Source organism: Micrasema longulum, unplaced genomic scaffold, assembly GCF_059751315.1.
Source record: "Micrasema longulum isolate JH-2025_06_02 unplaced genomic scaffold, ASM5975131v1 h1tg000017l, whole genome shotgun sequence".
Lineage (NCBI taxonomy): Eukaryota > Metazoa > Arthropoda > Insecta > Trichoptera > Brachycentridae > Micrasema > Micrasema longulum.
The window spans coordinates 251,410-268,540 of NW_028277225.1; the positions used below are offsets into that span (position 1 = coordinate 251,410).

At 31.4% G+C, this 17,131-nt stretch overlaps 2 protein-coding genes across 3 annotated transcripts in view; both read right to left on the minus strand.

Moving 5' to 3' along the window:
- ash1 (histone-lysine N-methyltransferase ash1) overlaps positions 1 to 17,131 on the minus strand; it is a 155,805-nt gene that overhangs the window by 108,182 nt on the left and 30,492 nt on the right. The window lies entirely within an intron of this gene.
- Positions 1 to 17,131, minus strand: part of LOC148285647 (uncharacterized) — a 79,334-nt gene that overhangs the window by 2,040 nt on the left and 60,163 nt on the right. The window lies entirely within an intron of this gene.

Below are 17,131 nucleotides of genomic sequence, written 5' to 3' on the forward strand. Positions count from 1 at the left end.
TAAAGGCGAAGCGGGGGATACCTCATTGAATTCGTTAGACGCTGCTCAGTAGAAAGCAGAAACCGAAACAATAAAAATTGGACATCGTCCCCACGTATCACCCTTAAAGCGGCATAGGATGTTTTTCTGCAAATATTTCTTGATAAACTCCATATTTTATGATTGATTATTATTATTATTATTATGGATAACTTATATAGCGCCATTTTCGTAATAAAATACCTCAAGGGCGCTTTACATGGTGATTCTATTGTTAAGTTAATTTAATTGAATCTTTTAAATTTGTAATTTAATTAAAATAATTTATTATATTTCTTGGTTTAAATTATATTTCTTGGTCAAGTTTTATTATTTTGTTTACTGACGTTCAAGCACTTCCGCCGAAGTAGGCGAGGCATTAAATAAACAAAACAATAAAACTGAACAAATAAAATTTATTAAAATTATTATCGTCATGAAAAATTTATTAAGACGATACTCTAATTTACGACGCTAGGATATTTAGAAGCATTTTTTATTTTTTTTTATTTTTTATTTATTAATAAAACATATAAGACATGAATTTCATGATATTATATTCCCAGGAGTTGTACGAGAAAACTCATTTGGGACGGTACATAAAAAAAATAGTACATTTCTTGTAACAATACATAATATATTATTAAATTATATTATATTATTAAATTTGGTCAGAAAAGTTCACATAATATTACATTATGTAATATTTAGCTTCGCATGCCATCTTTCTGGGTATAAAGAACCACGTGGGCATGTGGTGTGGTGTGTTCATGAAGCGACGTACGTGAGAGGAATCATGTTGGACGGGATTTTTTCATCGTATTTCCAGGATTAACCATTTTTACCAAGGCCGCACGTTGGCGTAAATAAATTGCGGATAATGGCGTCAGAAAGGACAATGCGACGGCGTTAGACAATACAATACAACTTTGAACGTCCGACATGTCCATGAGTATTTTTGTAATACAACAAACCAATAATAAACATATTGGAATGCGCATTATAGGTTGAGCGTCGTTACAGATTCGGTACGGCAAGTTTATTTTGACTACCAATTCCTACGCACTACGCACTGCACATATCAAACATTATCAGCGTAGTTTACAAAACACGATTAATAAAATCTGTACCTTAGTTGAAGGATAAAACATGGGAATCTATTTTTTGCCATTTTGAAGTTAGAAATGCACAAATTGTTAAATTTGTGCATTTATATTATTATTCATAAAAAAATACTTTCGTCATATAAATGCATTTTTAAGTTAAAATAAAATTCTGGAGTCCACATTGTTTTAATGTACCCGTCACACAAATCTATCTCTTTTTCATGTACCTACAGTTCGCACCAACTATGCACAGAACTCTCCTTTGATTTGCTTAACGCGAAATTATAATGTATTTTTCAATAGCATAAATATATTTAACTACAGTAAACGCACTTTTAAAATAAGAATTAAAAAGTTTCTTGGTAAAAAAAAATATTTTTACATTATAAATTTAAGATGTTTCTATTCGCTCATATCAAACACACACTCACCTTGTCCATAAACCCACCCTCACACCCATATACACTCACACACATATTCACATACCTACCAAAACCACACTCCACTCACTTACCCACGCATCCTCACACACATGCACTTCTACACTTCTACATCTACCTGAACTGGATTTTTATAATTGTATTTATGTGGAAAACTGATTTGGCTTTATTTCATGTTTTTTTTACAATGTTGTGTATATTTTTTTGTATTGCTGTTGTTTTTCTGAATAAACGAAATGAAATTAATGTAAAAAGTCTCAGTAGTCCCAGATATATATTTTTATTTTGTCTTTAAATAGTACAAACATAATAAATGAATGTCCTAATATTAACTTATAACTTATTATTATTAAAATATATACTAATTATTAACATTATTCAAACGATATACGTACACTTAAAAAGAAAACTTCTATAAAGCTAACACGAATAAGATTACTTTTTAAAACTTATCTGCTAAACACATGTTTTTTTAATTGACATTTAAATAAAATAATATTTTTTTGCTCTCTTATTTCTAATGGTATTTCCTTATAATATAACTGTACAGCTCGGTGCATCAATGAGTTCTGTGTACTTGTTTTCCTACGAAATGGTAGTCTTACTTCATGTTTATTTCTTGTTTTATATACGTGTTCACATTGATTAGAAAAAACCTTTTGAGTCAACTCTTTTGAGGTATAACCATTAATCATTATATGAACAAAAAACATTACATTAAAATATATTAGTTGACGTACTGTCATAATTTTTGCTTGTTTCAGCATCTACTTTATTCTGGTGTATTTATTTTTTCTCAAAATTACTCTCATAAAAGAAAAAAAATTCTGCAGAACAGTAAGTTTATTTTTTTCCCCTTCAGTTGCCAAAAACCAAATACTACTACAATAATTTATATGAGGCACAATTATGGAGTTATAAATCATCCTGCACGAATCTGCAGTTATATATCTTCTAATTCTTCCCATAAGAGGATTCCTCCCTTGCTATCTTATTTGTCACATATCTTGTATTCTGGGAAAAAGTCAATCTAGAATCTATTATAATCCTTAAATATTTTATCTCTTTCACTTCCTTTAATATTTCGTCATCCATCATTATTGTTGGTGAAATAGGATTTTTTTTATTTCCTATGTTCATAAACTTAGTTTTATCTATATGCTATTTTTATATGCATTATTATTATCAAAATAATAATAATTCAACATTGAAAGTTCTTCATAGATTGAAATTATCTTATCAAAAGTTATGATGTTTTGTAAAGCGCACAATTACAAAATCTTGTTTCATAATCATTTCTTTAAAAGGGACTTCCGTGGTTTATCCTTTAAGGTACAGAAATAAATAGTGGCTATAGAAGATAACTTACGGGGAAAATTTGGGAACTTTTTTGTCAAGTTAGTTATTTTTTTAAATGTATGTTTAAATTTAAATAAATGTAAAATAAAAAAATAAAAAAAAATAAAATAAAAAAAAAAATATATAAAAAAAAAAAATAATAATAAATAAAAAAAACAAATAATTTTTGCGTTTTTGTAAAACGAATTAATCTATTTTTTTCATGCAACGACAATATCAGCTTGATCGTATCGCTTACATACGTCCATATTTGTGACATGTTTACAAACATAATGGGTATGTCAGGTGTGTGTGAGGTGTGAGCGTGAGTAGTGAGGTCTCTCCACCGCGGTCTTGTGGCGGTTAGCGCGGCGGTCCTAGTCACCGACGTTAGCGGCCAGCGGCCAGCGGTCGGATCAAATTACTCGCCGCGCTATGCCAGAGATAACCGCTCATTCATAAAATGCCTCACCGGTGACTTATTACACATTGCTATCGAGCTCGTGTGTGCAATGAGCGAGGTTTACGAGACGCGTTTTGTTCCAGAAGGATTTACTGAGCCACAAATGCATTCCCGAAACGCGCAACTCCATTAATTTATTAAAGTATCAAGTCAATGATTTGTACTCGTCTGTAATAGCGCATCGGTGTGGAAAATCCGCTACATAGAATATGTACAAGTGTTGGTGTTGTTAAGAATGTTGTTTATTCTACAATATTTGTTTTTCCTCCTCGTCAAGAATTATTCCTGTGTATCTTGAAATAGAGTACGAATATGAACAGAAAGAAGCCGTTGAAAATTACCTATATGAGGACTACAGGGAAATAATGGTTAGTCACTTTTTGGTCTAAATTAACTTTTTAATGCAATTTCGTTAACGGTATTTGATACTATTAAATGAAAAACCAAACGGCAGAAGAAAATAAATAGTGAATAAAATATACGCTCTTAAAATATGGCATACAGGGTAAAAAAAAATAAGCCATAAGTATGAAGGGAAAAAAGTGTAAGTCAGCTTAAAATATACTAAATATTTTTAATGCGTAGAAGAGAAATTTATGACGGAAACTTGTTCAACTCCTACCGACCGCAGCCGACTACTTTACAGCGTAGTCTAACAGCAGAAAAATTCAATAAAAAAACTTATTTCGTTATCATTAAAGAGACATGAAAGTCTTTAAAGTTTAAAGAAAAGCCTAAGAGTCAAACCGTCTTCTCTTTTGATATAATTGAGGTTGGTACATCCACTTTCAGATCGATCTATATCACCGTTTTATAAGGAAAAATGACATTTTCCAAGCCGACCCGACCCATTCGTGAATAATGAATTGAAAAAGAAAATCCTGAAAGGATATCTCATAGAATATATGTATATCATATCTCATTACAATAGTTCCTGGGAAACAACCGTTGTGATGGAGAATTAAAAATACTGAAGATTGTAACGTTGGTACTCGAGAATTAATCATCCCTAACGAAATATTATGAAGATACCAGGAACCTCTGCAACACCATTTAAAATGGTATATGTATATTAATTTATAGGGAACTTTAGCCCTACGGGAAACTGAAAACAATAAATATTTTCTTGCGCGCGGTTATGTTGGAGCATTTAATTGTACATCAAAGTTTCCTGAAAATGTACGAAAAAAATAAAAACGAACTACTTTGAACGACGTTACTGGTTCATATGAATCAACTCAAAAATGAGAAAGTTATGGAATATTTCCAGTTTGATTGCCGTCAATGGACCAATGGGCAGAACTGATCGGGAATAAGCGGAAGAGAACCTCTGACGTGAAAGCGAAAAAACATTTTTTTCGATTAGTTTAATAGTCTTATTAAAAATTAAACTAAGCGAAAAAACATTTTTTGAATTAGTTTAATAATCTATTAAAAAAAAAAAAAACTTATTGCTAAATAATGTTTTAACATTTATTGAAAAATATTATATTTATTTTATTATTTATTTATTTTTCTGATTATTTATTACAATATATTTCTAGAATATTATACCAATGTCAAATAAGTTTGAATTAAATTATTTTAATGGTAAAATATGTATTATAAAGGTTTTTCTTAATATTGCATATTATTATTATGATTTTTCTTTTATTTCCAATTTTCGTTATTTTCATTATAAGATCTATTATGTTTAATGTATTTTAAATTTGTTAAAGGTCTATCTGATTTTTCGGCCTTGTTTTCTGTAATATTGTTTTGCTCCCATTAAACATATGTAAATATACATATGTCGCTGGCTAATAATACTAAGAATGGTAAAATCAAATAAAAAAAAGGATAATAAAAAAAAATGTAAAAAAACTAAAAATATTAGAAACCTTCTATAATTATTAAAAGAAACAGTACTTTATGATTTTCTTGTTATTTTAATCCTTAAAACTATTTAATTTTTTAATTTGAAATTTTTTTAATTTGGTAACACAGGTCTACGATGTATGCAAGGGAAGCGATTTGCTGATGAATGTCGATAAATCGAATGTGATGGTTTTTGAAAGAAATGAAAGTATGACTAAATGTGAAATCACTGTGAATGGAGTTTTACTAAAACAAGTAGAGGAATTTGTGTATCTAGGAAGTATGTTAACTAGGGATGGAATGACAGAGATATATTGAAAGGAGGGTGAGTGCCGGGAACAGAGTGAAAGCTGCGCTTAAATCAACCTTGGCTAATAGATGTGTGCCGCAAGAGGCAATATTAGCAGTTCACAACGGAGTCCTGGTCCCAAACCGAATGTATGGGAGCGAAGTATGGACTTGGAAAAACAGGGATGAAAGTAGGCCGAATGCTGTCGAAATGCGATCTCTCAGGCGAATGTGGGGTAAAACTATGTACGATAGATGCACAAATGTTGAGATCCGTACCTTATGTAAGGCTAAGACAAGCATTATCGACAAAATCAAGAAAGGAGCTCTGCGCTGGTTTGGACATGTAGAACGAATGGACAGCGAAAGAACGGCTAAGAATACTTACAATGTGGCGTTCTATCGTCTCTGCCTACCCTTACGGGGAAACAGCGTGATGGTTTGTTGTTGTTGATTTTTACATTTATTTTTAAATAGATTTAAACGTCTATTGAATGTGTTATATAATTTTTAAGTTTAATTTTTGTTTCTAAATCTTGGATGAAAAATAATGTATCTTTAAAAAACGAATGTCTTGAACAAGTAGAAGAATTTGTGTATCTGGGAAGCATGTTTTCAAGAGATGGAAGCGTAAAAAAGATGTTGAAAGGAGAGAGTGAATGCGGGCAACAAAATGAACGGAGCACCAAGCACAGTGATTGCTAATAAAAATATGCCAATTGAAGCTAAACTGGCAGTGCACAACGGAGTTTTAGTCCCAACACTTTTGTAAGGAAGTGAAACATGGAACTAGCAGAGGAAGGAAGAAGGCCGAATGAACGCGGTTGAAATGCGATATCTTAAGCGAATGTGTAGGAAATTAATGTATGACAGGTTACGAATGATGAAATCAGGCGGGAGTGTAAATCTGAGTCAAGTATAATTGATAAGATTAAGAATGGGTCTCTGAGAAGGTTTGGCTACGTAGAACGAATGGACGACGAAAGAATGGTGAAACACGTATATATGGCGAAAATAAACGGTAAAGTGAAACGAGGACGACCAAGGAAGACGTGGCATGATCAGATAAACCAAAATCTTTAGTCTGGTCATGTCAAAAGCAAACAGAACCTAAATGGGCATGTATGACAAGATGTATGAATGTGGAGGAAGCTAGGAATATATGCCAGGATAGACGTGTGTGGCGGTCCATACTCTCTGCCTACCCCTACGGAGAAATGGCGTGATGGTAGTAGTAGTAGTTAAAAAAAAAAAAAAAAACAAATATGTTTGTATTATAAGTTTCGTAAAATGCAATTTGGCCATATGCGTTAAGTCACATTAAAAAATGTAATCTTTTGGAATTATTATTAAAGTTTTTGAGCCCCCAAACAACAACTGTAACTAATGAGATTTTTTTTTCCTTGTACTTTCTGACACACACCCTTCATTCCTTAAATAATTTGATATGTTTTGTTTTTTAATTTAGGTTTACATACTAAAATATTTGTATTAATGGTTAGAATTTATTTGTAGAAAACGTATATAAAAAAAACTGAATATTTGTTTATTGTCTAAAGTATTTAAGTTAAACATTGATCTTTATATGTGAAAAAAAAAATTACAAATACATTTTCACCAATATAAATAAGCATAAGGATGGGCAGCGGGTTCCTTATAGTTGAGAATGCTAATAAAAATCCATACAAAATTCCGGTATGGTAATTACTTAATTACATAAGTATTGAGTACTAAGTACACATTTCGTTATTTGCAGGTTTTCTTTCCAATGAAACGAAGTAAATTTATAACACTTTGAAAATGAAAAAGTAAAGAGATGTCTGGTTATGTATTTTTCCTTTGCTAGGGGGTGTTCAACCCCAGTGCCGGTGAGGTGAAAGTTCCCAGGTAGGTAGTAGGCAGACAGGAAGCCGGTCCACATCAAGGCGACGCGAGGATCGAAAGAGCGAACCAGCGAGGGGTTAGCACCCTGGTCAAGTCACGCAACCTTATTTATTACTGTTAGACTACGGAGCCTTGTTTACAACTAGAGGAAATCACAAAGGGGGTCGAACTGGAAGGAGCCAAGTTGTGAAAAAAACATGAATTATACATTCACCCCTGTGGCCGCGTTGCTTTTATTTTATTTGAAATAAATCCGATAAAAACCTTCTGACTAAATATGTATCAGTTACACAGAAGTTTTTGCGCTATTTCTATGTCTAGAAAGTTTGTGAATGAGGAAGTTGGGGCTGAGGCATCTTTCGAGAATTGATTTATTAAATTTCTTATCGAATTTCATTCAAGTTTATGAGCGACTTTCTGTATGAAAAAACACTTTAAATCAATTTTATAACAAAAATCACATTTGCCGCCGAAGTTACCGATTTTATTCCTTGGACTAAAAGTTTTCAGACTCAGGAATAAAATAATATTTAACAATGTTTGATTATGTCCAAATGCTTGCAGACTGGCTGGATTTCCTCCCTAGGGAGTTGTTCGTATTTAAATTTATTTCAACAGAGAGGGAAAACATTTTTGAGTTTATCCATATTCCCTTCTCAAAAATGTTTTGACTCTCTGTTGAAATAAATTAAAAATAATATTTGTTTAAATAACTTATGCGGAATAACATATTACTTATAATTGACAAAATTTTACTGCACCAGAAAATAAAAACACGACAGAAGGGGCGAATATAAGCGATTATGCTCAGCTTACCATTATACTTACGACATTCGACAGTATTTTTTTATAGTAATTATGTTTATGGGAAAATAATTGTTATTTATTATAAATCACCACCACCGTTTATATCCTTCTATAAAAAAAATATCTATGAAGTGCGCCCAGCCCGTTCTCAGTGAACGATGAAACTATCCGATTACCTCAGCATATTCCTCCATACAAAAAAAGTACACTATATTTTGCAATTTTAAATATTTGCGTTCCTATGATTTACCCAAATATTTAATTTTGAGGGACCATTTTTAACGCGGTGAAAATAACTCACTATTAGAAAATGGTAATTAAATTGGGGTAGAGTGGGATATGAAGCACGGACCTTTGAGCCGTGAGCCCCGAGACACTAGCCACGGGACCACAACCCGATTCAGCCCAATTTTAACCCAGTCACGGTTTTTAGTACTAAAACAAGCTTGAAAATTACAAATATTATTTAAAGATGATCTATTTGTAAAATAGTATTTCGAATATGATTTACGAAAGACTATTTTTCTTTGATAGCATATGATACCATTGACATATTATGTACCACATAGGACATGTGGCGTTCGAAGTGGCTGTTTTAGGCATTATTCATTTTAAAAAGAATCGGCCAGTGCTGTGTTGACATTTCAATATCAATCGAAATATCTGCTGAATGTCGTTGTGGTATTTTTTAATAAACTTTGGTACAAGTGTAGTATTAAAATAGTGTAGAATAAAACAACGTTTATCGCGAAGTTAATAATAATTGTTGTATGAGTTAATTTTTACAGAAACACAGAAAAAAATGCCATTTATAATTAATTATATTACTTATATATTATGTACTTATATGTAGGTAAAAATTAATTATATTTTTTTGTAGATTACCAATAAAAAAACATCACCGCTCACCACTGCCAGATAGGGTTGTATTTTTAATGTTGTGAGCATGTCGTATATCATTATATTATTCATTACTAAAATAAACAATCGTAAATTGATCAACAACAATGACATAATAACAAAGTAAATTGTTTTACTTAAATTAAAAATTAAATAAATAAGTTAAACTTAAATTTATTTATTTGTAGAATCAGTTTGTAAAGCGCCATTGAGGTATATTACGAATAATGATGTTTTTTGTTGATATTTCTGATGAAAATTACGAAAATGGCGCTATATAAGTTATCCATAATAATAATAATTCCGATACATCAAGGTGCAGCATACTCGTAGTAAAAAAATGATTAAGAAGAATATTACGCTTTTCAAAATATGTAGATAAGGATTCAATGCATTTGTTTATAACGAAACAAAACTATTTTTATCCCAAGCACCCTCGGCAAGTGTAGAATCGTATAACCCAACAAGAGGACAATACATTCAACAAACTAAAATGTTTGCCGTCGTTAGATTTTAGATCGTATTATTATTTTAATATTAAAAAAAAAAGCAATTTGAGACATATACCATACGATATTGCAGACCACATGATGTTTTTCAGTCGCTTGCATGCTAATTATTATTAAAAGTAAAAGATGGCAGTGAGTGGGGTTAAATGGGAATTATGTACAAGAAAACGAAATGTCTCGCCGTTAAATATGAATAGTGATCAAATTAGATCGCTGTTTAAGGAAGCTTTTTTGCTTAACAGATAAATCAATGAAGTGTGATATCAAGCTACAGGAAGTAATCTATTCGTAAATGAGGTTCGCGAAATAATTTATTGAAAATATTATCAACATAATTGGCGTTATAAAAAAAACGATTCTCATGGATCTGCCTGAATAAATAAATATCATATTGTCCGCAGGAATTCGATGGGAAAAAATGTGACATTGAGATATGATCGTGTTTTTACGTATATAATGTTATATTTAAATCAAAGTATACGAGCATAATAAGCACGGGAGACAGTGCAATACGTTGGATGTTTAAATACGAAACCTTGGGTTGGTAGGAATAACCGACTACTTATTGGGGAAGGAGCGAGGCTAACTGGCACAAGGAGTTAACCGCCAAAGGTAAAGATATAATCATCGATCAAAGGATTTAAAACATATTATAAAGTATCATAAACACGGGATTACATGGCGCAGTGTTAAAAACTACTCCACGAGAGGAGATAGTCTTTGTTTATTTATCAGCGGTTTGTTCGTGATCGCCGGTAGATATTTTATTTAGAATTTTTCATAAAATAGTTAAAATGCATAAAAAACTATTATATTTTCAATATTAGTATGGAAAGTTAGAATTTAATAAATAAATACAATAAAAGTCCGACTATCCGAACTCCAGTCATCCGGATTGCCAAATATCCAGATCTTCACCAGGAAATAAAAAATAAAGGAGAAATTTATTACCTTAATTTGATTGTGCAATTAACTTTGCTAGACATGTTTACGTTAATTTTTAATGTGATTCTAATTCGTTGTTTTATTTTAAGAGCAATAAAATCTGGCACTCATTAATCCGGAAAATTTAAGTTTTATCGTCCATACAAAATTATTTATGATCATCATGATCAGATGAAGGTAAGTTTGTTAAGTATGAAATTGATAAATCAAAAGAAACTCTTTCTACTGCAATTATCATCATCATCCCGCACCCAGTAGTGTAAATGTAGGTATTAAACAGATATTTAAAAATGAGGTACCATTTGTGTGAAAAATACGAATTAACCACAACAATGAAAAAAATTATTCATGTCCAACCTAGCAGGAGTTGAACCCAGGACCTCAAACAAGGTAGGCGAATGTGCCAACCGACACACTACGAGGCGGGCTTATCTCAACTCCATTAACTTTTTAGGGATTTTTACCCGAGAGCAGCAGTCGAAAGCACTCGTCAAAGGGCGCCGTGGCGCTGTGGCGCAGTTGGTTAGACGGCCAACCGTGAAACTGGCGTCGCGGGTTCGATTCCCGCCGGTTGCAAGAAAAAAATCAAAGAAAGATTTTATTCTCAATTGGTCTGGGTGTTGTGGTGTATTTTTCATTATCTTCTTCCATATCCCCTATATCCCACCTGCTGACAAGCCTCAAAATAGAGGCTTAGCGGGTTATTTCTTTAAAAAAAAAAAGGTTCTGGTTTAATGTCTGCACATATACGATGCTTTTATTGGTTTTAAATGTTTTGTATATACCTGACCTATCATAGTAATGTATAAACGCGGTACTGTGAAAAGCAGAACCGATTTGAAATTTTATAAATGACGTTTCTATACAATTATATTACGGAGATTAAAACATTCAGGCATGAAAATCGGAAAGCACATTCGGCGGAACGTTGAAGTAAGTTCGTAAAGGTTACGAGATATTGCAGAAAGCTGAAGATAAAGAGAATTGTAATCCGGCGTTTGCGGTAGCGATCCACCTGGAGATCGGGAGCAGCATCACGATCTCGGAGACATTCCTCTACAGATCAGATAGCGATCTCCGCATCTCGCCAACTCTGGGACACATTCCCAATATAATACGAAAAGGAAATAAAAGCACGAACGTAAGAGAGGACACAGCGTAAGAAATACTAATATTCAGAGAACACAAAATATAGAAATTACTAGAAAATTGTTTGTATTGTACATACTTACTTGCAGAGTAAAGTTTTGGTGGAAAACTATGTACTCTTGACCAGTATTTACGTATGTTCGTCTGTTTTTCTTCTTCTTTGTAAACTGTTTTGTTAACGAATAAATAAAATAATAACGGTCAAAGATAAACTTAGGAATACAACATTTTTATTTGATTTGATTTCAATGTGTAAGTGGGGAAACAAGTTGAATAAAATTAATTTTAATTATAACTTTCAGGTGTTTTTCTTTTGATATATCGTCTGTCAAAAGACAGGTAAAACTCATTAAGTAAAGATTTACGGTAGAGTGACTTCATTTCAATAAGTTTTACTATACATTTTTCAACAATCTCTTGTATGAAAAAATATTTATATTTTTATTTTTTACACACGAGATATTAACCATTGACATGTCTATCGTTTTGCTTTTTTGATAAACTGTTTCTTATGGAAACTAGGACCATCCAAAAACCCAAAAAAGCGCCCAGTTTTATCTGCCGTCTTCGGACGTACGGTATACAAATATGATCAATTATTTTGAAAAACGGAAAATGTACCGATACGGAAAATTTCATTTAATATAAAAAAAAAACTAAAAAAAAATCATTTCAGTTTTGTGGTGCGGAAGACGAGACAGCCAAACGTCAATTGGGTAAAATTGGTCCGGCGTGCAGATTTTTCGCACAGTATCGGGGAGGCATTTGCGAGAGATTGATAGAAAAATAATGTTCAAATACCTATTTATTGAAATTGACCGGCATATCCGCTTAAAAAGTTTTTCCTGTCAATGTAAAAATGCAATAACGCATCGAGAATACGGCACAGTAATAAATAATATAGTAGGATTTGTTTAAATTCTATAGGTCAAAAACAGTGGCGAGACAGGATCTTAGAGGAGTATTTGTACATGTTTTTATATTCATGGCGCACGGTGCGCGGTGGTTTTTCTGCCTTTGCTCATGTGATCCTGATGTGGACTAAACAAATGGACGACGAAATGGAATATTTTTCCATGTTCGAATTTATCATTCGAAAAAATCAGCAGAGATGTCGAAACGGGGGCCATTTGACAAGGGCTGTCACCTGCTCAAAAGGATAATACGAATTAAGTTGCACGCAAACTTGGAGCAGGGATATAAATCAATCAATAGTCATTTTGTTTCTGTACAAAAAAGGGTAGCACGAAATTAGAGGAATCAATGTATTCATAATTAGTACACCTTACATCAAAACACACATGCTTATGACATAAAAATACAATAATTTATAAATTTATGAAATAGCATTTTAAACATTTCAATAAAAAAGTATGACTCACATGAATATTTTTTTAAACGCAAAATCAAAGAAGTTTTTATGAGTAAGATAATAATATATAATATAACGGTTTGAACCTGATCCTAGACTTTTTTTACAACTCGATGAAAGTTGACATACATACTCACATGTTACTTACATAAAATGAAAATTGTTTTTAGGCGTTACTTAGCACGAGAAATAATTCAATCAGATGAATATCTTCACAACAATTGAGGTTTCAGTTCTTTAACTTCACCTAAATCAACAGATATAAGAATTAAAGAAATATATACGTTTAAACATAACCAAAATGGTGAATGTTACAGTGTTTAATATAGCCATTCAAACCAGCCAATGACAGGTCAAAAATCCTGTAAATGCCTAATTATTACTAATATGCACAATTATGTATTTAGTATTTGGTACTGCGAAAAATCGGAGAGCCGATGAACACAATGTTTGCAGTGGGAAGAAAAACATCATAGAAAAACATATTTTTTCCAGATAAGCAAACTGAAAATTAGCCCTTACTAAAAAAACCAGTAGCCATCCGAGTAGGTGGTATTTATATAATTACAGTGCGTAGTGCGTAGGCATGTCGGTCGGCAGATAGCACTAAATCTCGAGTAACAAAACATCCCGAGGAATGCACGCCCTGGAGTCATCCTCAGTCCCGGGGAAGGTTGTCGCGAATGTTCGGGAACTACAACAATTAAATTTGGGCATAACAAAAACGGGTCGAGGTAGAGTCTTCAAAGGCAAAGAGGTTTTACGAAACCATAGCTTAGTACTATAATTTGTATGCATATAACAGCATACATGTTTTTTGTAATATATTTTATGTCCTTATAGAGTATCATCTACGTTTGTTATTTTTTATTTGAAAATTTATTTATAAACCCTTACGGATTATATTCATTTTACATAAAATAATATTTACATTTTTCATTTATACTCTGTTGTTCAAAATAATATTTTTTACATCTTTTGTAAAGTTTGTCTGAGTCTTTTGTTTAGTTTTGTCTGGTAGTTTATTGTATAATTTCAGTCCCTGGTTCATTAGTCTTGATTGTCCTTGTCTTGTTTTAGAAAGTTGTATATGGTATTTGTCTAATATTCTCGTATTATGTCCATGTTGACTACAATTTTTTATTAGTTTTAGTTCTTCGTCTACAATTACATTAGTGGCTAATTTGAAATGAAATTTATAAAATTAAAAAGGCATATAAAATAAAAATAATGAACTTAAGTGTTGTAGATTTTTTATCGGTTTTCATGGCAGAATTTTTCAAACTATAAATTACGTCAAAATGACTGTATAATAAATTTTGTACATTTTTTCATGTTTAATCTAAATTAATGTAATTATTTTATGTTTAATCTTAAAAAAGAGCAAAGATAAATATATTCTTACAAACGCAAATAAATTCATCATTATCGTCGAGCACAAAAAACAAAACAAGAGGGACATTACCTTCGAATGAGAAAGTTCAATGGTTTTTTAAAAAAAAATATTTGTTAATAGACAATCAAACTAAACAAAAAAAATAGATTCGTATTATCAGCGCTATGATTCTTCAAAGTTTTTTAATTTTGAAAAAACTCCGCGTGTGACGTCACCAGTTCCTTTCAGTAAGTTTTGCTGATTGGTGAGTTGGCTTCCAGTAAACCGGAAATCTATCACGACACTATCTTTGGTTGATCGGAAGAACTAGCGATGTCATTAAAGTAGATCGTTTTTATAGAAATATTTTTAAAAAATTTTTTCATACACCTTTAAGAAACTTTGCAGTACTATTTAATGTCCTAATTTTTACCGCACGTAAGAAAACATTTTTTCAATCAAATTTCTCGTAGCGCTGAGCTTCCTCATTGCTTACCGTGTGCCCAATTCAAGTGACTTATAATTTTTGAACAATGTACTTGAATTTTATTTTAATATATTTTTATAACTAGACAATGAGAAAGTTCGTTGTCTTTTTTATTTTTTTTATTTGTTAATATACTATTAAACTAAGCAATTTTTTATATTTTTTTACGTATCGGGTTATCAGCGCTATGATTTTTTATAGTTTTATATTTCTGAAATAACTCCGCGTGTGACGTCAGAGGTTGTTCTCTGTTAGTTTTTTCCAATTGGTTTGTTTACGGTAAGCCAACCGGATATCCTTCATAGCTCTCACATCATTGGTTGGTTCATATGAACAAGAAGCGTCAATCAAAGTAGTGCGTTTTTATAAAAATATTTTTTATTATTTTTTTCGTACATTTTCAAGAAACTTTGCCGTACAATCATTCAACTCATACTGATCAAATCCCTTACAAACGAAGTCATCATTAGCTCAGCATTAGCTCTAATTTTTACGGCGCGCAAGAAAAGATTTTTTGTATCCAATTTCCCGTAGGGCTGAAGTTCCTCATTCGTCACATAACTTGAAATTCTTTGGGATAGATTTTCCGGTTTTTCGTAGATCTTTTCGCCACTAAAACAGCGTGGGATGAAGATGGATTGGCATAGTTTAGCTCGAAGTCCTATATAATGATCGTGTTTATGAAGATATTGTATACCATTATTTTATTTCCCTTGTTTGTCTTTGCTACATAGTTTTATGTTATTTTTGTTCAGTTCCTTGTATATATGTTTTTTCGTGTAACTGTTGTAATTGCCTTAAGTCGTATTGTAAATAATAACTATTTTTGCATCAAAGTTTCGACTGTAAACGAACTGCAACAATTAAAAGGTTTTCAGGCGTTCATTTTTTTAAATAAGTATACAAACAAATAAAAAATATACTAAAAACAAGGAAAACAGAAAAAAATAAAATAAATACAATAGTTGAATAAGTAAGACTGAGTGAGGTTAGGAAAATAATGGTTAAAAATGATCTGTGGCAGAATCATAACCATTTTAAAAAATTATAAATTTATTTCGTTTTGATATTAAGTATAACAAATAAACTAATATTTATATTCCTCTTATATAATGTATTTTGTTTAACTTAAATCTACTGGTATTCTAACAATTGTTTTACTTTTATGTACGTTTGTTTAACTTTTGAGGAAATTAATTTCATACTTTCAATGGCTTCTTCATACCGGGGATTCAAAAAAGGCCAGGTTGGCAACTTGAAGTAAATTGAAGAAGTCGTAATCGGGGTTAGAGCAAATAATGACTCACGGGTGCTTGAATTAATTAATAGTATCGAGAAGCCCTACCATAACATTTCCAGGAAAAGTTAAGGGAGACGGTTTTATAACTGCGCACCGTTTGTTAATGAGTAAAAAAAAATGTAATAAAAGATGTTGTGTGGGTTGTAGTATACGTTCGCTGATATTATTTACACTGGAACCTCTTTTTACACGACATACGTTCCACACAGTACCCGTTTAAAAAAACATGGTGGATAGATTTTATTGCATAGAAATCATTTTGGGATTAAAAAATAAGAAACTGTTTATTAATAATAATAATAAAAACTCTTTATTAACCATAATAAACCGTCATTATAAATACAACATAATAAAACAAAGGTGTACATGACTAAAGTGCGGACTTTTTGTCGTTGGCAATTTCTTACAGTCTAAATATTTTTTTTACTTAAAAAAAATTCTTTATTCAGAATTAAATAAAAAGATTATAATAAATAAACTATGAAAATATAATATCAGTTATGGTGCTAAGTGGATACATTATTTACACTATAGTTACATTTATCAACTAAGAACAGTTTTAACACTTGCAAAATTTTTGATACAATTTATTTAATATATTTTATATTTAAGGGTAATTAAATATTTTTACGGTCATGCATAGGGGCCCTCTTTGAATAATATATTTGTTCGCTAATGGAACTTTCAATTGACTTTTATTTCTCTTTTCCCGATTGCAAAAATATTCTAGTCTTGATTTTACCATACGACAAAATTCCATGATATTACCCGTTAATGTTAGTCAATTTAGTCTAATAAACATTAGCATGCATGTAGGTAATTGGCATTTATCATTTTCCTAGCACATCTTTTTAAATTATAAAAACATCCTGTGCATTAGAAAAGTTACCCAA